This window comes from Pseudophryne corroboree (genome assembly GCF_028390025.1).
Source record: "Pseudophryne corroboree isolate aPseCor3 chromosome 3 unlocalized genomic scaffold, aPseCor3.hap2 SUPER_3_unloc_23, whole genome shotgun sequence".
Taxonomy (NCBI): domain Eukaryota; kingdom Metazoa; phylum Chordata; class Amphibia; order Anura; family Myobatrachidae; genus Pseudophryne; species Pseudophryne corroboree.
In genome coordinates, this window is record NW_026967512.1 from 1,203,904 (window position 1) to 1,224,711 (window position 20,808).

General features: G+C 43.1%; 1 pseudogene; it reads right to left on the reverse strand.

The window, feature by feature from the left end:
• The window catches only part of LOC134983747 (zinc finger protein 585A-like), an 86,915-nt pseudogene that overhangs the window by 57,308 nt on the left and 8,799 nt on the right, over nt 1-20,808 (reverse strand).

Genomic DNA, 20,808 nt, shown 5'->3' on the forward strand with positions numbered 1-20,808 from the left:
CCGGCATCATTCTTATACGGAAGTATGCGTTCCATGTCTACACATGCGGTCCAAATCGGCACCATGTTTATTAAATACGTCCGTTCCCATTCAAAAAGAAAAGTTATTTTATGCAATCGCCCTCTGATAGTTTTCCATTGTTAGTCCCATAGATATGCAAAACCAAAGGAAAGATAAATAATTTTAGTACTATGATATTAAAATACATAGATGATTAATTTTATACATGATACAAAAATATATATAAATATATAAATAAAATTACGAATACATATACACGGATGAGGGCATAGGAATGAATATAAATATCAATATATCAAAAACACTTTAAAAATCACTTTAAAAACCACTTCATCTCAAAATCGGTATTTAATCCTTTAGATTGCAGAGTACTTAATTTAATAATCCATTTCATCTCATTCTCCGCTAATCTACTTTCTATATCTTTAGACCTCTATGTGGGTTTAATCTGTTCTATTCCCCAGAACCTTTTTACTAAATATTCTTTCTTATTATGTTGAGTTTTAAAATGGGCTGAAAGAGAAAGTGTTTCCAGCCCTTTCCGAATGTTATACACATGTTCTGCGAGACGGATCTTTAGATTTCTGCTTGTCCTACCTACATAGATCAACCCACATGCACATTCTATGCCGTAGATGACATTTTTTGATTGACACATAATACAATCATTAATTCTGTACGTGTCATTATTAACCGTGAATTCAGTGATTTTACTGGACTTACTCTTAACCGTCCTACACATCAGACACTGGCCACATCTATGGAACCCCTTCGTTCTGATGCTGGGTCTCGTATTGTCATCTATCACACTCCTTACTAGTTTATCCTTCAATGATGGCGCTTTCCTATACATGAAAGTAGGTCTATCAGGTAGCTCTTTTTCTATAACTGGATCTTTCTGTAATAAATACCAATTCTTTCTAAAAATTCTTTCAATATCTTTGTGCAGAGGACTATACTGGCTGATAAAAGACCACTTATTCCTCTCATCTTTAGATTTCTTCTCTTTTTCTTTTAAAAGGTCATCCCTATTGATGTTTTCTACTTTAGTTTGTGCTTTATTTAAGAGATCTACTGGATAACCTTTATTGATAAATCTGTTGGTGGTTTCTATTATTTGTTCATTACAGATAGTTTGGTCACTACAGTTCCGCTTAATATGTGTAAATTGGCTAAACGGAATACCGTCTAGCCAATTCGGGTGATGTAAACTACCCATTTCTATATATCCATTAGAATCTGTTGCCTTCCTAAAGGTTTTGGTTTTAAGGGTGTCTTCTTCTACATATATACATAAGTCCAAAAAGGACATTTATTTTGTACTACTAGTTGTTACAAATTTAAGATTAAATTCATTCTGATTCAGTCTATCCATGAAGGCTAGGAGGTCCACTTCCTGTCCATTCCAAAGGAATAGGACATCATCGATATATCGATGCCAGAATACCAGATCTGCCCCCAAACCATCCACCTTAAAGATGTTATGATCTTCCCAATATGACATGTATAAATTGGCATAACTGGGGGCAAATCTGGTACCCATGGCTGTCCCCACTTGTTGGATATAATAAATGCCATCAAAATAGAAATAATTGTTATCTAAAATTAAACCTATACCATCCAGGATGATTTTTTAGTTAAATTATCATAATCGCTTTTGTCTAAAAAATAGGAAATTGCTTCCAGACCCTTCTCTTTCTTAATAACAGTATACAGGGTGCATACATCTGCACTGCATACAATTACGGAGCTAGTGTATTGCAAGTTGGTAAGTTTTCTCAATACATCGCCCGTATCTTTCAGATACACTTTTGTTTTTGCAACCATAGGCTGCAAAAAATAGTCAATTAGTGCTGACAAATTTGATGTTAGACTATTGGTCCCTGATATTATTGGGCAACCAGGTGGGTGGAGGGGGTCCTTAGGGACTTTCAGTAGAACAAATTGTTGGTATAGAAGGTTCTTTTATATTAAGGAAATCATGTTCTTATTGTTTACTCCATCTTTTAATGCATTAGATGTTAATGTTAATAATGCTTCAGTGATCCTCTGGATTGGATCAGATTTAAATTTCTTATATGTATTGCCTATATGTATTGCCTGTATTTAGTTGTTTCATGATTTCCTGTATATAATCCGATTTGTCCATAAGGACAACCCCCCCCCCCCCACCCTTATCCGCTGGCTTAATAACAACCTCCTTATCATCCTTTAGTGATCTTACTGCCTCGTATTCCTTTTTAGACAAATTACATTTTACCTTTTCTTCCGTTTCATTAATTTTTCAAATTCATCATTAACGACTTCATTGAAACAATTAATGAATTTTCCCCTTTTATAAATTGGATTGAAGCTAGAATTATTTTTACATTTATCGCATCCTGAAAGAGTTTTAACCTCAGGGACAACATCCTCTTTGCTTTTATTTATACATTTTTTTTAAGAGTGAGTTTCCTTATATATTTTTGTGTGTCTATATACAGACCAAAAGGGTCAACTTCCCCTGTAGGGGCAAATTTTAACCCTTTCCTTAAAACCCTAATTTCTACTGGTGTCAATACCCTTTTACTCAGGTTGAAAATCTTACCTTCAGATTCTATGGCTTTTATTCTATTTTTTGGTTTGGACAAGGACTTTTTCTGGCCTCCTCTTTTACCTCGTTTACATCTCTTGGGGAAAGATACCTTTTTATTGATTTTTGAGCTTATCTCCTTCTGGTGGCTCTGTAATCCCACTGAAAAGGGGAACAAGGTTCTAATGGGGTAACTGGTTCCAATGGTTGATACCTATTGTTGGTTCTTATGTTCCTGAGATCCCTGTCCATAGGCCTTACTTCTTGAAACTGTTCCCTTCTCCAATTAGTATTTTTTCCAATTGGCTGAAACCTATAATGGGTCTTCTGTGACCAGGACTCTCCCTCAATTACTCTAGGAGTTTGAAACCGTTCCCTTCTCCAATTAGCCTGTATATGATGATCTTGTTCATAATTTGAGTTTCTATTGAACCTCCAGTTACCCTGTCTATGATTACCTCTTTGATAATCTGACTTTGTGTTAGACCTCCCATTAAACTGGACCCCCCTATTTGGATATTTTGTCCATTTTTTAGATTTCTGCAGTACTTCTCTATTGATAATCATACTGGAGTCAATATTTTCTTTTTGTTTCTCTACTTGATTATTACCCTGTAATACTGATTGATTATTTTCTTCATCAATTTGTTTAAGATCTCTCTGATACTTTTTCTGCTTAGTAGAGCTCATTAGTATTTTTCTTTATTTTATATAGCCGATCTTCTCCGCTGTCATGAAGTCATCTAATTCTTTATAGGGATGGATTATAGTCTGTAAATTGTTTATTTCAACATTTAGTAATTTAAGAGTTTCCCTTAAGATTAGATCAATCAGAGCACAGGAACAATCATTATGAATGGCCTCCCAATCTTTCTTAAAGGAGCTACTGGATATAGCAAAGGATGGGGTTTTATCATTTTTAATCCTTTGGGTATAATTTTGGACATTTATTATACCCAAAGGATTAAAAATTATAAAAACCCCATCCTTCTACATTAACACTTAACTTCTATGCAAATCCCCATTTGGATAAAAATTAATAATCAATCAATTAAAATCCCCCTTTATTTCCCATCATCACATTAATGTTCCTCACCCCCCCCCCTTTTCTCATTTTCAGGGTATCATCTAATAGCATGGCTATCACGGAATATAATTTAAATTCCCTGCAACATGCAGGTGTTAATTATTCACATTGACACTTATTTCACTTTTCGGGCACATTTTAAATGGCCCCTTTAGTTTTTTCTTTACAATCTAATCCCCCCGTATCTTTCCCTTTTTCAGCCTCCCTTGTCCTCCATTTCTTATAATCTTCTTTTTCCCAATTTTCCTTTCCCTCTTCTTTCTTCTTTTGTATATTATTTACAAACATTACTTTAATTTTCAACTTTTCATATATATATATATATATATATATATATATACACACAATGGGAATAGTTGGCACTCCAAAGCACATGTATACAGACCGGGGTGCCCTCCTTGGATCAATGCACAATGTGGGTGTTTGCAGTGTTAGAGGCCATGGCCCACTGTCCCCCTCTCCACAGAAACAGGCGGCACTCCACGGATTTGATGTGAGAAAAATTGTATTAAAGTACAAACAGCATGACGAGTCCAACGTTTCAACACCGCGGCGGGTGTTTTTGTCACCACGGTGTTGAAACGTTGGACTCATCATGCTGTTTGTACTTTAATACAATTTTTCTCACATCAAATCCGTGGAGTGCCGCCTGTTTCTGTGGAGAGGGGGACAGTGGGCCGTGGCCTCTAACACTGCAAACACCCACATTGTATGTATGTATGTATGTATATATATATATATATATATATATATTTTATTATCTAATATTCCATTTTAAATATTATGAACATTACCATTAATTAATTTTTCTCATAACTAACATTGTAAAAACTTTTATCACGTGTATATTTATGTTTATTCTTATATCTTGTTGTCTCGTAAGATCTTTACGCTGATTAACTAAGAATCCTTTCATCTTATATACCATAATAGCTTCTGATTGTCTGTTTATGTATATTTAGAATCGTGATGTTTTAATTAATCTGGGTATACTAATTAATATTTTTAAGTAGTAAATAGGGAAAGAAAGGTTTCCTATCAGATTAATCTAATGTCAATATACACAGTATAAAATCATGGCTCAACAGGAATATGGATAAAAATAACCTTAAACTCTCATGTAATTAAATTCATTAAGTGAACATGGTGTGTAGTAAATGCTTTGTACATGAAGGTTTTCACGGATACCACCAGGTGATAATGCACCAATTATAGAGCCTGTATGTGATTGGCCTCTGCCACTTTAAATGAAGAGACTATTTTCACTATGTCAGGCCCACTGGGGAGCAAGGCTCGTATGGTGAAACGTACGTTCAGAGATTAGATTTCAGTCTAAAGAAATTGGTCCCTTGCAGCAGGGTGAAGTTGCCCACGGCAGCCGGAATGACCGCTGTTTGCAACTGCACCATACCCGCTCACGGCATATGAAACAACTTGTTGAAATAGCTGGTAATGCACGCTGCCCTACACACACACTCCTTCCTTCTGGCACTCACTCATCTCCCGCTGGCGCATTCGGATCCTGCAATGCCGCAGGTAACAGGATCCGCCTAACACCAGACACGGGTAGACAGAGTAATGCTATATTTGAATTTTCAATGGCCCGGCAATCACCCTCACTCTCACCCTTCATCCGCTCAGTGAAGATGTTGGGCAGCAGATGAGGGGTATTGTATCAATGGACTATACTGCTCTCTACATATGCAATCGTTACAAGTCAGTCTATACACTCTAATATGTGCACTGCATGCAATCTGCAATTCTGTTCTTAATTACAAAGGTTAATTGATAACAAATATAGTAGAGGATAAGCTGCGGGCATTTGTGCAGTGACATAATTGCTTCACTGCATATTGCCGGCTGTTACATCATTGCATGGGGTACCCCAGATATCTAATTACACTGTATCAAATTCTGATAACGCGTTATGTGTGGTGCATAAAAGTATTTCATACTCTAAGAAATCTTTTTCTATAATGAATGCAGCCAGTGGCCCCTTTGAGAGGCAATATCAGATACTTATGAAACAATTATTCAGTGTAAGATTTAGACAAGTACAAAGGAGTGTGGTATTGTGCTCTGCTCATTAAAGCAACTTATAGTAGGATGTTGAATTGGAGCAGAGGTGTACGGCACCTGTGTCATGTTTATGAGTAAAAGCGCACAGCATATGTGTTCAGTTCTGAGCAGAGGTGTACGGCACTTATGGTGTTTTTCTATTTAGACAGAGTATCCTTGTGTGGAATGAACCCCTGCTTTTAGATAAGCAGCAATTTAATTAGGATATCTATGTTCTGTGTAATTTGTCACTGTTACATACACATTTCTGGTATAAGCACGGTGTGTAGATTACAGGTTTCCTTGCATAATGGGTATTTGTTTATGGTATGTGGTAATAAATGTGGAATTGTAGCCATTATGAGCACAATGTGATAAATCACTGAAACATTATCAATGGATATGATGTGCGGATTTCTGGTACCTATAATCTGTGCACGAGTACACACATTTATACTTTAACCATTGACTATTTCTCTACAGGGGGAATAACATTATAAGTATAGTCCCTATTACCTGTATTTAACATTGGTAAGTGCCATACAGCATTCTTTGAAAGGTTGGTGGACGTTAAGCTATTGGCTCAACTGACTTCACTGACTTCTGCTTGGATGGGTCTGAAGGTCTCCTTGTTGGGTTATTTATTCGGAGCCATTCCTTCCGCAGTTCCTCGTAAACTGTTAACCCAGATGTGAAAGTTAATGCTGTCATATATTTGGAAATGTAAACCTCCTCGATTGGTCTACGCATGTATGATTCGCTCTAAGTCCCTGATTTAACCAGGTATCACGAAGCATCTATGCTCTCCCAACTATGCGATTTATTTCTCCCCCTCACTCTAAACCGTGGGTAGATCTAGAACGTGCCCTCTTTCAGGATTTCCCCCTCAATGACCTTCTGTGGCTACCCCGACAACTCCACCCCCACTATTCATTATCACCTTCTGCCATAGCCGATACCTTAACAATTTGGGACTCTAGACTCTTGTCTTCCTTTGATATTACTGTTCCCACTAGAAAAATGTCTGTCTGCATTAGATTATTACCTCGTCTTCATTTCTCCTACTGGAGACGTTTAGGTATAGATTCCCTTGCTGATGTCTTCTCCCCATCTTCTATTTTGTCATTTTCAGAACTATGCGCTAAGTATAGTCTCGACCCCTCAGTTTGGCTCTATTATTACCAACCTAAACATTGGATCGACGATATGACTACTAGCCCTAACGTCTTCTAATTTCACTCCAGCACTATCCTGAACCGATTGGCTAAAACTTCATCTCGTGGAGCTATATCTGTTTGGTATGGTCTGCTAACACCTCCAGATGCCACGGCTAAATCTGCCGTTCAAATTAAGTGGGAAGCTGAACTCCATTGCACATTCTCTCCTAAACAATGGTAATCTATTCACTTTTCTTCCTTCTCCCTTTCTACCTGTACCAACCACACTGAAATGCATATTCAACTTTTAGATTGTACTTCACCCCATATAAACTACATAACATTTGGCCAACTAACTCTAAATTCTGTTGGCGCCTTTGCCACTATGAAGGCACACTCTTACATATTTTTTGGGAATGCTCTACGTTCCTTTTGGGATAAAGTATATGACCTTATCCATTCGATCACTGGTCTTCAATTGACTCAAGACCCTTCTTTAGCGTTGCTGCACTGGTGCCCTGACACTGTCCCCAAATCTACTCGTTATGTCCTTGGTCACATTCTAATTGCAGCCAGAGCTGCAGTTGCTCAAAACTGGAAATCTCCCTCCTCCCTCCCTTCGAAAGTTATTTCTAAGACCCAATTCCATTTCGAGATGGAAACTATACTCTACGATTCCCTCTTCTCCCATTATGAAGTGGCTTCCATGGCATACATATATTACTGAGACTAAAGGAGTTTCCCCTTCGTCCCCCAACTTACAGAGCCCTCCATGTGACTTGAGAAGCCCTTTATCTGAAGAATATTCATGATTTGTGATTGTATATTTTACGTGATGCTTTTCGATGTCCTGTCTCTCCCCCTATATTATTTTTTCCCTATTGTTACCCTATTCTCTTTTGTTTTTTTCTGTATTCTTGTTTTAATTCTTTAATATGAATAAAAATGTAATGTTGAAAAAAAAATCAGGGGTACAGTTGTTAAACTAAAAGCACACTGTTCCTGTATGCTGTGAAAATCCAGGGGTGCTGGTAGTCTTGTATGCTGTAAAAATTCAGGGGTGCTGCTGTTAAGATATTACACTGGTCCTGTATGCTGTAAAAATGTAGGGGTGCAGTTGTTAAAATAAAAGCATACTGGTCCTGTATACTGTGAATATCCAGGGGTGCTGGTACAGTCTTGTATGCTGTAAAAAATTCAGGGGTGCAGTTGTTAAAATAAAAGTAAAACTGCTCCTGTATGCTGTTAAATATAGGGTTGCTGATGTCTTAATAATATTACACTGGTCCTGTATGCTGTACGAATACAGGGGTGCAGTGAAAATAAAGGGGAACTGCACTGTGTGCTGTAATAATAAAGGGGTGCTGTCCTGTGGAATTGAGAACAATTTGGAGATCAGGAACCACTTCCAGTTCCTAGTATTGGTGCTGAAGCTGCTGCTGCCACCAGTCATGACATTTACGATGCAATTCCATCAATGTCGTCTGCTAAGGCCGATGTCCAATGTCATAGAGGGCGTGTAAAATCCGAGAAACAAAAATAAATAATAAAAAAAATAATGATTATCTGATGAAATACATAAAATTGCCAATATGCCATTCAGGACATGAAGTGGCAAGGAAAGGCTAAGGCCTTGGCCTATATTCATGACTGGTGGCTCAGCTTCTCATGAGGATGGAAGCCCTCCTCCCTCTTGAAAAATTAAAAACATTAAGCTTGTTAAAGCACAGGAAAAAACAACTGTGCTTTCAGAGATATCACAAATCCCCAAGGAGAGTCCAAATGTGTCCGTGGTTGCGATGTCTAGGCCTGACCTTCCCAAGACTATATGGAAAGAGGAGGCTCCTACCACCATTTGCACGCCCCCTGCAAGTGCTGGGAGGAGTACCACCAGTCCAGTTGCTAATATTTAGATGGAGGATGTCACTGTAGATGTATACCAGGATGAGCAAGATATTGGTGTAGCTGGCACTGAGGAGGAAGTTTATGATGAGGATTATGATGGAGATGTGGTTGGTTTGAATAAGGCACCAGTGGAGACAGTTGTTGTCCATGGGATGAGAAAGCACATTGTCATGCCTGGGAAAAATACAAAAAAGCCACCTCTTCGGTGTGGAATTATTTATCTACAAATCTTGACAACAGGTGTCAAGCTGTGTGTTGCCTTTGTCAATTTGTAATAAGTAGGGGTAAGGACATTAACCACCTAGGAACATCCTCCCTTATACGTCACCTGCAGCGCATTCATCAGAAGTCATTTCCAAGTTCAGAAACTTTGGGTAATAGCGTAAGCAGTCCACTGACACCTAAATCCATTCTTCCTGTTGTACCCAAGCAGTCCTTTGTGAGGAAGATGAAATATGACAGCAGTCACCCTGTTGCAAAACAGATAACTGGGGCCATAATAACTATGCTGGTGGTAGACGTGCGTCCAGTATCCGCCATTAGTGCAGAGGGATTTAGACAGCTGATGGACATTCTGTGTCCCCGATACCAAATCCCGTCTAGATTCCACTTCACTAGGCAAGCGATTCCCGGACTGTACAGGGACATTAAGAAAAGTGTCCTCTGTGTCCTGAAAAATGAGGTTGTACCTAATGTCCACTTAACCACGGACATGTGGACAAGTGGAGCAGGGCAAACTAAGGACTACATGACTGTGACAGCCCACTGGGTAGATTTATTGCATACTGCAGCAACAACAGCGGCGGCACCAGCATCTCACAAATGCCAACTCATTACTAGGCAGGATATGATGTGTATCACTGTATCACCGGTTTCCAGGAGAGGCACACCTCTGACAACCTCTTACGGAAACTGAGGTACCTCATCACACAATGGCTTACCCCACTTAGACTCTCCTGGGGATTTGTGATATCGGACAATGCCACCAATATTGTGCGTGCATTACATCTGGGCAAATTCCAGCACGTCCCATGTTTTGCACATACAATTAATTTGGTGGTGCAGAATTTTTTTTAAAAACGACAGGGACGTGTAGGAGATGCTGTCGGTGGCCCGAAAAATTGTGGGCCACTTTCAACATTCAGCCACTGTGTGCCAAAGACTGGAGCGCCAGCAAACACTCCTGAACCTGCCCTGTCATCACCTGAAGCAAGAGGTGGTAATGAGGTGGAATTCAACACTCTATATGCTTCAGAGGATGGAGGAGCAGCAAAAGGTCATTAATGCCTATACATCCACCTACGATACAGGCAAAAGAGGGTGAATACACCTGACTCAAGTGCAATGAAGAGTGATTTCCGTGTTTTGCAAGGTTCTCGAACCCTTCAAACTTGCCACACGTGAAGTCAGTTCAGACACTGCCAGCTTAAGTCAGGTCATTCCCCTCATCAGGCTTTTGCAGAAGCAGCTGGAGAAATTGAAGGAGGAGCTAATACGGAGCGATTTCGCTAAGTATGTGGGACTTGTGGATGGAGGGTTTATATCTAAAGAAGGCTTAATGTGTGGCGCACTCTTTTTTATGTTCCATGAATAAATGAAAACATAACTGTTATTATTTTTATTTAAGATAGATTTTTCAATAGGCATGACATAAGACAATTAATTGTCAGCCTGGAAAGACAAAAACTTAAGGAAAGATATAAAATAATTTATATACCAGCATTACCTATGTATGGGTATATGGGTAGAGCAATAATTGATATAAGCAAGTGAAACATTGAACATATATGTTTCTTTGTGCCTTTGAGAAAGATCCCACTGAAATACATTAGGTAGTAACACTGTCTTAACGTGTGATACGCTACGGGTAGTAACAAAGTGGTCATTGTAAGACATAGTGGTTACCACAAAAAGGCTGCTTAGGTTGTATGCGGTAGTAACGCTCTGCAGGGAGCACTTAGGTTATATGCAGCAGTAGTGCTCTGCAGGGAGCACTTAGGTTGTATGTAGTAGTGACGCTCTGCAGGGAGCACTTAGGCTGTATGCAGTAGTAACGCTCTACAGGGAGCACTTAGGTTGTATGCAGTAGTAACGCTCTGCAGGGCGCAGCAGTAAAACAGTTTTTTTCTGAGATCACAATCCCGTTGTGAAAGGATCTCATAAATTTGATAAATAAAACCTGTGTTTAAATTCCTTTTATATTTCACTTGCTTATATCAATTATTGCTCTACCCATATACCCATACATAGGTAGTGCTGTTATATAAATTATTTTATATCTTTCATTAATTTTTTTGTCTTTCCAGGCTGACAATCAATTGCCTTATGTCATGCCTATTGAAAAATCTATATTAAATAAAAATAATAAGTTATGTTTTAATTTATTCATGAAACAAAGAAAAAAAGAGTGCGCCACACATTAAGGCTTCTTTAGATATAAGCCCACTAGCGGTTTTTTTCTAAACCCCCTAACCAGTCATTGCAATTTGCTTTATGGCGCACCTCCAACCAGATTGGCTAATCTTTGGTATTAACACTTTCGGATTATTCCCTCTATCGGTTGGTTCATACATAGAAGGATCATAAAACAATTATCATTTGGGCCTGTGCATAGTCCCTCAGACTTAACGTCTTCCCTGGAAATACTTGTGGATGGAGCCCTTCATTCGCTTTGCCAGTATTCACGGGTGGTCAATCTGTTGAAATCAGAGCACTACATTTTGGCCACTGTGCTCGATCCTAGGTTTAAAGCCTACGTTGTATCTCTCTCTCCGGACACAAGTCTGCAGAGGAGGAAAGACCTGCTGGTGAGAAAATGGTCAGCTCAAGCGGAACGTGACCCGCCAACAGCTCCTCCTTCATTTTCTCCAGCAACTGGGGCTGCGAGGAAAAGGATAACATTTCTGAGCCCACTCGCTGGACACAAAAGTAACAATACAAGTGACACATTAACAGGAAATGGTTTCTGTCACCATAGCAACAATTATCTGGAAATAAGATAATGCACAGACACATAAAAAGACTCAATGGAAATCTTTTGTTTTTTAACAACTTTATTTCATATCTTTAATACACAGATTTTTCTCTATATTTTAAACTTCAAAAATACTTTACTCTGCACAACATGGATAAAATATCCTTTAAAGCACAGAAACAATTCAAGTTACATTATAGTATTGTAGGTAAGTAAAACAGATCAGGATAGCCAAAACCCTATGGGGGTCATTCAGACCCAGCCGCAATAGCAGCCCGCAGCAGTTTGCTGGTGGTGGCAAAATGCACGTGCGCATCGGCCGCACAGACACACACATTGCGGCCGCATCCCTGAGGGGTGTACGCGGGTGGGCCGGGACCATTTTCCGGGGAGGCTGCGTGATGTCACATCTGCGTTCATCTCTGATTAACCCCCTATAAGCTTCCAGAGTGCACCTCATATCTCATCTTTTCCAAGTTACTACAAATGATATGAGATCGGTAGCAGCACTACTTTCAGGATTATTACACAGAACACACATAAAGGCTGACACAGCAAATAACAGTAACACATACAAGGGATTAATTAGAAATAAGGAAGCATAATCATCATTAAGTCAAATCATCAACTGGTTATGTTGCGGGACCAATACACCTCGTTACTGCCTCCAGCATATCCCGGTACTGCACTGCAGCCATCCCCGTCTCCCCCCCCCACTACTGCCACCACCCTGTCTCTCCCCACTACTGCTACCGACTTATCTCCCCCCACTATTGCCTCCGCCACATCTCCCCCAACTAGCCCCTCCTACTACTGCCACCCACCCTGCCTCCCACTACTGCCACTGCCATCTCCCCCCACTACTGCCATCACCATGTCTGCTTCCACTGCTGCCACTGCCCTGTCTCCTCCCCACTACTGTCACCCACCCCACCTCCCCCCACTACTGCCACTCCGGGACGTGCAGTGATCTAAATGGCTCAGGAAGTACTGGCTAGAGCCAGATTTACACACAACATATGAGCCAAAGTGTACATGTGGGCATTATACACAGGTGCAGCAGTATATACATCCGGGCATTATACATAGGTGCAGCAGTATAAACTCTTGGAAATTTGGTGACTTTTGATCAGAGATGTGCGGAAAAGATACACAGGTGGGGCACTGCCTCCCCTGCCATAGACTTTTTACTCCGGAGTTTTGGTTATAAACATGATTAGAATAATGCAAAGAAGATATTTATAAGTCTTTGTATTTTTCGTATACAGTAAAAACTCTTGCACAAACATTAGTATAACAGGAAAGGCTCTGCCTCACCTCACTGCACGTCACTGCCCTGTCTCCCCCCACTACTGCCACTGCTCTGTCCCCCCCCCCCCCCCACAACTGCACTTGCCCTGTCTCCCTCTGACACCTCAGCGCTGCTTGGGGACAATATTACCCATAGACAGTGCCTCAGGCAGCTCCTGCTACAGCACTAGTGCCACCACCCTGTCTGCCCCTCTGACATTTCAGCACTGCTTGGGGATTATTGGTACTGCTGGTAACAGTCCTTCATCTCCAGATGGAAGTAAGAAAGCGGGGCAGTAAGGAGGCAGAAGCTGCTTCTGGTACCATGGACCCTGGTCATGTAGGGCTGGGAGAGTCAGTAAGATTATGTAATAGAGTCACCATCTTACAGGCAGCCGGTGAAGGGAGCAGAGAATGGGTGTTATGTGGCAGGAACGGGCTGGTTAGGTAACAGCCTGGCTGCTGCATTCTGTACAAGCTACAAGTGGTGCAATTCTATTGCTGGGAGACCCAGGTAGAGGACATTGCAGTAGTCTATGTGTGATGATACAAGTACATGTATGACTGTAGGTAGATCTTCTGAGGGAATAAAGTGCTGGAGTCTGGCTATGTTCCTCAGATGAGGATCTGATTGTGGCTGATACCTGATGTCTAAGTGTCACTCCACCATCCAGGACACCAAGATTCCGCACATGATCAGCATTCTGTAACTCTGAACCCACAAGCGTAAGTCTGGTTGGTAGGTAAAGCTGAACTGTAGCCCTCCCCTTTGTTGGTGAGCTTCTATCATAAGGACCTGTTTCACCAGGACTAAGTCACAGCCAACTGGCATCACCCACACCTGGAGCTCAGCTAGACAACCATTTAGGATTGGTACTTGGTTCTCAGTACCCGGAGCAAGAGACAGGTCATCTGCATAGCAGTGGTAGATGAGGGCATGACATCTGATTATTTCACCCTGCGGTTGCATGTATATTGCAAAAAGCATAGGAGATACGATAAGAACCTTGAAGAACAACGCATGGCAATGATGAGTATACTCCAGAAGATTAAAATGGCTTCTCACCTGTGTGTCTTCTCTGGTGTGTAACAAATTGTGATTTGTGTGTAAAACATTTCCCACACTCAGAACATGGAAATGGCTTCTCACCTGTGTGACTTTGCTGGAGAAAAAGACAGGTCATCTGTATAGCAGTGGTAGATGAGGGCATGACATCACCCAGTGTTATGCACACCAGTGCCTGCAGGAATGTACTGGTGCCAGAACTGTTATGCACTCCAGTGCCTGCAGGAATGTACTGGCGTTTGAACTGTTATGCACTCCAGTGCCTGCAGGAATGTACTGGCGTTTGAACTGTTATGCACACCAGTGCCTGCAGGAATGTACTGGTGTCTGAACGGATAGGTATGCAAAACAAATGAACTCACAGACAGACTGGGGAATATGACATTACGTACACAGAAGGTGATAGGGTAACAAAATACACACAAAGTGAACAGAGAAGCCCAGAGGCTAAGGAACTGGGTGTCTCCCTAGTATTAGAACTGCTCAGATGGAAAAGCAAGATGTTGTGTTTTAATACGTAGAGAACCCGAAATGCTGTTGCTAAGGGCAACAGCAAAACCCTAAAGGGTTACCAACGGGTGTGGCAGTAAACTCCTTGGTCAGAGATGGAATGATAGACACAAGGAGAGTCTCCACAATCCTAATTCTCACTTGCAGTGCACAGGTTCAGCTTACTGCCACTAAGCTGACACCTGAACACCTTGCACAGTGAGACAGAATTTAGGCAGGCAAGTCTTAGAATACAGCCGCAAACTTGCTAAGTTCACAGAGTAGTAAAAGAACCCCAGCAAGCTAAACGACTGACTCCAGTTTTACTGCTAGGTCTGGATTGGCAGAGTGTAGTACCAAATCCCCAGGCCTATTTGCAGTAAGCAACAACAAATACAAAGCTACACAGTACTGGCTAACTTTCAGGAACTGACTAACCAACAAAGATTCAGCAGCATCTGCTTGACCTGAGAAGAGGCCTTATAAAGCAGGTGCTGTCCACGCCCCACTCAGACCTCACAGACTGTGAGCACAAAAACCAGCACCGGATCCCTTGCCGTGCACAGAGCCTGTAATCACTGCACAGCAAAAGACCCGAACCGGAGTATCAGCTGCGCTCAGGTTACTCCGCTAGCACTTGTCTCCCGGTTGCCATGATGATGTGGCAGCACAGGGCAGGAGACCCTAACAGTACCCCCCCTCTGACGAGGGGTCAAAGAACCCCTACCACCGGGTTTATCGGGGAACTGCGAGAAGAAAGAGCGTATCAGTCTGGGGGCATGAAGATCACAACTGCGCACCCACGACCGCTCCTCCGGGCCATACCCCTTCCAGTGCACCAAAAATGACAGCCGACCCCGAACCATCTTGGAGTCAAGAATCCTTTCAACAACAAACTCCCTCTGGCCACGTATCAGAAGAGGGGAAGGTTTTCCACTGGATGAAGGATTACTAATCGCCCGTTTTAAAAGGGAACAATGAAATGTTTTATTGATACCCAAAGAACGGGGCAGATCTAACTGAAATGCCACCGGATTGATAACCCTGGTGATCTTATAAGGGCCGATGAACCAGGGGCCTAACTTATGAGATGGCTGTCTCAACTTCAAATTCTTGGTAGACAACCAGACGAAGTCTCCTAATTTGAAGCTGCAGGGTCTTTTCCGCTTATCAAAAACCCTTTTGGTCACTAATGACACAGACACGAGGGCTTTCTTCACTTTCCGCCAAATACCTCTAAGGACCGAAACCACAGAGGAACCACCAGGCGTGGAGTCCAGGGGGTCAAAAGAATTGGCCTTAGGATGATGCCCATACACACAAAGGAAGGGAGAGATCCCTGTAGCAGAGTGAGCAGCGTTGTTATATGCAAACTCCGCCATGGACAGATGAGCAACCCAGTCAGTCTGACACTTGGAGACATAACACCTGAGGAACTGCTCCAAGGACTGGTTCACCCTTTCAGCCTGCCCATTAGACTGCGGATGGTAGCCTGACGACAAGCTGACAGAAATCTGGAGATCGGAACAAAATGCCCTCCAGAATTTGGCCACAAACTGGGATCCGCGGTCAGAGACCACATCAAGTGGCAACCCGTGGAGACGCACAACATGCAGCATAAATAATTCAGACAGGCGTCTGGCCGATGGCAGCCCAACCAGTGGAACGAAGTGCGCCATCTTCGAAAACCTGTCAACGACAACCCAGATGGCTGTCATCCCCGAGGATTTGGGCAAGTCCACCACAAAATCCATTGAAATGTGGGTCCATGGCTTAGATGGGATAGAGAGTGGATGTAATGGGCCAACAGGAACCCCTCTAGGAGTCTTATTTCGGGCACAGATGTCACATGCCCGAACCCACTGATCCACATCCTTAGCCACCGAGGGCCACCACACCGCCCTAGATAGCAACTCCCGAGTTCTGGCAATACCCGGGTGACCTGCCGACTTCTTGGCATGGAATTCCAGGAACACTCGCTGTCTTAACCTAGGAGGCACAAACAAAAGACCTACCGGAAGGTCTGGAGGAGCCTGCTCCTGTGCTCTAAGGACTAATGATAAGAGGTCCTGGGTAATGCCCACTTTAATACATGATGGGGACACAATGGGCAACGGCTCCTCGGTGGTCTCCTGGATTGGAGCAAAACTCCGCGAGAGCGCATCAGCCTTGATGTTTTTTGACCCAGGGAGATATGTTATCAAAAAATTAAAGCGAGCAAAAAACAAAGCCCATCGTGCCTGCCTGGCATTGAGACGCTTCGCTGACTCTAAATATGCCAGATTCTTATGGTCGGTGAGAATTGAGACCACAAACTTAGCCCCCTCAAGCCAGTGTCTCCACTCCTCGAGTGCATCCTTAATAGCCAACATCCCGGTTACCCACGTCATAATTCATCTCGGCAGGCGAAAATTTACGGGAAAAGTAAGCACAGGGATGAAGGCGATTATCAGACACTCCCATCTGAGAAAGCACTGCCCCAATACCCATCTCAGAGGCATCCACCTCCACCACAAAAGGACGCTCTGGATCTGGGTGTCGCAGCACCTTGGCCGATACAAATGCCCTTTTGAGACGGGCAAAAGCCGCTTTAGCCTCACAAGACCAGTGAGCAACATCCGCCCCTTTCTTAGTGAGTGCCACCAAGGGCGCCACTATAGACGAAAATCCAGCGATAAATCGTCTATAAAAATTCACAAAGCCCAGGAAACGCTGAAGCGCCTTCAAACTAGTGGGCTGCACCCAATCCAGGACTGCCTGTACCTTGGAACCCTCCATTTGGAAACCTTCTGGGGAGATAATATATCCTAGAAATGCGATTTGCTGAACTTCAAATTCGCACTTCTCCAGCTTCGCCCCAAGCCGGTGGTCTCTGAGTTTCTGGACGACTAAGCGTACATGCTTCCGATGTTCCTCCAGGGAATGGGAGAAGAAGATTAGGATGTCATCTAAGTATACAACTAAGAATCTATCCAAATATTCCCTGAGCACATCATTCATGAAATCCTGGAAGACTGCCGGGGCATTACAGAGCCCAAAAGGCATCACCAAATATTCATAATGCCCTGAGTGGGTATTAAAGGCAGTCTTCCATTCATCCCCCTCTTTTATTCGGATTAGATTGTACGCACCGCGTAGGTCAATCTTAGAAAAAATGGTGGCAGTACGAAGCTGGTCAAACAAGACCGAAATGAGGGGCAGTGGGTATGAGTTTTTAATCGTGATACGGTTCAATTCCCTGAAGTCGATGCAGGGTCGCAACGAACCGTCCTTTTTACCCACGAAGAAGAACCCCGACCCAACTGGAGACTGTGAAGGTCTGATAAATCCCTTAGCCAAGTTCTCCTGAATGTACTCTGCCATAGCCTGAGTCTCAGGACGTGACAGGGAGTACAACCTGCTCTTGGGAAGCTTAGCATTTGGCAACAAATCAATGGCACAGTCATAGGGGCGATGGGGAGGTAGTACCTCTGCAACTTTTTTGGAGAACACGTCCGCAAAATCTGCATAACACCCTGGCAATCTTAACTGCGAGAGCCTGACTGGAAGGCTCAAGCAACTCCTGAAACAATCAGTACCCCAACTAAAAATCTCCCCAGAGACCCAGTCAAATTGAGGATTGTGGGCCCTTAACCATGGTAACCCCAACACCAATGGGGGCAAAAGTACAGACAGTCACATAAAAGGACAATTTTTCAGAGTGTGTGGCTCCAATAAACAAAGAAATCTGGCTAGTGCAAGAGGTAATTTTACCTTGGGATAATGGATCCCCGTTTAACCCACAAATCTCAATTTCCGATGCCAAGGGTACTAAGGGAACAGAGTGTTTCAGGGCGAATTGGCGGTCCATAAAAACCCCGTCGGCCCCACTGTCCACAAAGGCCTCAGTCTTGACAGTTTGACCAAGGATCTTCAAGGTCACCGGAATGATAAAAGGTCTTCTTGGGAAATTCTGACTTCTGCCCTGACAGGATATTTGGGGGGTCCCGCACCCTAGATTTGTACCCCCCAAAATGTTAGGGACTTGCCCGACTAATGAGGTCACCTGGACGCGGTGGGCAAGCCGTTACTTATGGCCATAACTAAGCGAAGAACCTCGCTTAAAATGCAAAATTTTATTGCAATTATTATTATTAATAATTTGGTAATGTTTGAATTGTGCACCTGCAACCTTTTTCTTTGTATGCAGTTCTACTGAAAGGTCTCCGCAGGGTCGCACCTCTCATTACCGGTGTGCACCCCAGGACCCCTCCCCTGACAGGATATTTCCCATCACCCTCAGGCCCTGAAGTTTTCCGGCTTTTCTGGGCATGATACTACCACATGACCTTTATTCCCACAGTACAAACACAACCCCTGCTGTCTCCTCCGCATCTTCTCACGCGAGGAGAGGCGGGTAGCCCCAATCTGCATAGGCTCCTCGGAAAATTCCTCAGAGTCTGAGGTTCCCTTGGGAAAGAAGGAAACCTCAGTCTCCCTTTCAAGCCTACGCTCTCTCAGCCGTCTATCCACCCGGATGGATAACTGCATGAGCTGATCCAAGCTATCAGGCAAGGGATATTGTACCAGTTGGTCCTTTATCTGGTTAGAAAGACCTCTTCGGTACTGGTGTCTCAGGGCTGGGTCATTCCACTGGGTATCATGAGCCAACCTCCGAAACTCCGTACAGTAAACCTCAACTGGCCTTCGCCCTTGCTTAAGGATCGAAATCTGAGCCTCGGCTGAGGTCGTCTTGTCAGGGTCATCATACAACATGCCCAGTGCCGTAAAAAAAGCATCAACACTTTTAAGCGACGGACATTCAGGCTGCAACCCATATGCCCAGACCTGTGGGTCTCCTTGTAGCAAGGAAATCACTATGCCCACCCGCTGAATCTCCGACCCAGAAGACTGAGGCCTAAGCCGGAAGTATAGCTTCCAGCTCTCCTTGAAACAAAAGAACTGCGAGCGATCTCCAGAAAAACGATCCGGGAGATTTACTTTCGGCTCCTTAACCCCTGAAGGTGCTGCTGCTGCGGGAGCTCCGCCAGCGGCCTGGGAGGTGTGCATTTTAATGGACAAATCATTAAATTGTCGAGTCAGGACCTGCACCTGATCGACCACCTGTTGCAACGTATTTTGAGGGGTATGCTCCATATTCCCACAAAATTTCAACAGGAGTATTAGGCTGCTGAATATGTTATGCACACCAGTGCCTGCAGGAATGTACTGGTGCCAGAACTGTTATGCACTCCAGTGCCTGCAGGAATGTACTGGTGTTTGAACTGTTATGCACACCAGTGCCTGCAGGAATGTACTGGTGTCTGAACGGATAGGTATGCAAAACAAATGAACTCACAGACAGACTGGGGAATATGACATTACGTACACAGAAGGTGATAGGGTAACAAAATACACACAAAGTGAACAGAGAAGCCCAGAGGCTAAGGAACTGGGTGTCTCCCTAGTATTAGTAATGCTCAGATGGGAAAAGCAAGATGTTGTGTTTTAATACGTAGAGAACCCGAAATGCTGTTGCTAAGGGAAACAGCAAAACCCTAAAGGGTTACCAACGGGTGTGCCAGTAAACTCCTTGGTCAGAGATGGAATGATAGATACAAGGAGAGTCTCCACAATCCTAATTCTCACTTGCAGTGCACAGGTTCAGCTTACTGCCACTAAGCTGACACCTGAACACCTTGCACAGTGAGACAGAATTTAGGCAGGCAAGTCTTAGAATACAGCCGCAAACTTGCTAAGTTCACAGAGTAGTAAAAGAACCCCAGCAAGCTAAACGACTGACTCCAGTCTTACTGCTAGGTCTGGATTGGCAGAGTGTAGTACCAAATCCCCAGGCCTATTTGCAGTAAGCAACAACAAATACAAAGCTACACAGTACTGGCTAACTTTCAGGAACTGACTAACCAACAAAGATTCAGCAGCATCTGCTTAACCTGAGAAGAGGCCTTATAAAGCAGGTGCTGTCCACGCCCCACTCAGAACTCAGACTGAGCACAAAAACCAGCACCGGATCCCCTGCCGTGCACAGAGCCTGTAACCACTGCACAGCAAAAGACCCGAACCGGAGTATCAGCTGCGCTCAGGTTACTCCGCTAGCACTTGTCTCCCGGTTGCCATGACGACGTGGCAGTACAGGGCAGGAGACCCTAACACCCAGTGGTAGCATGTATATTGCAAAAAGCATAGGAG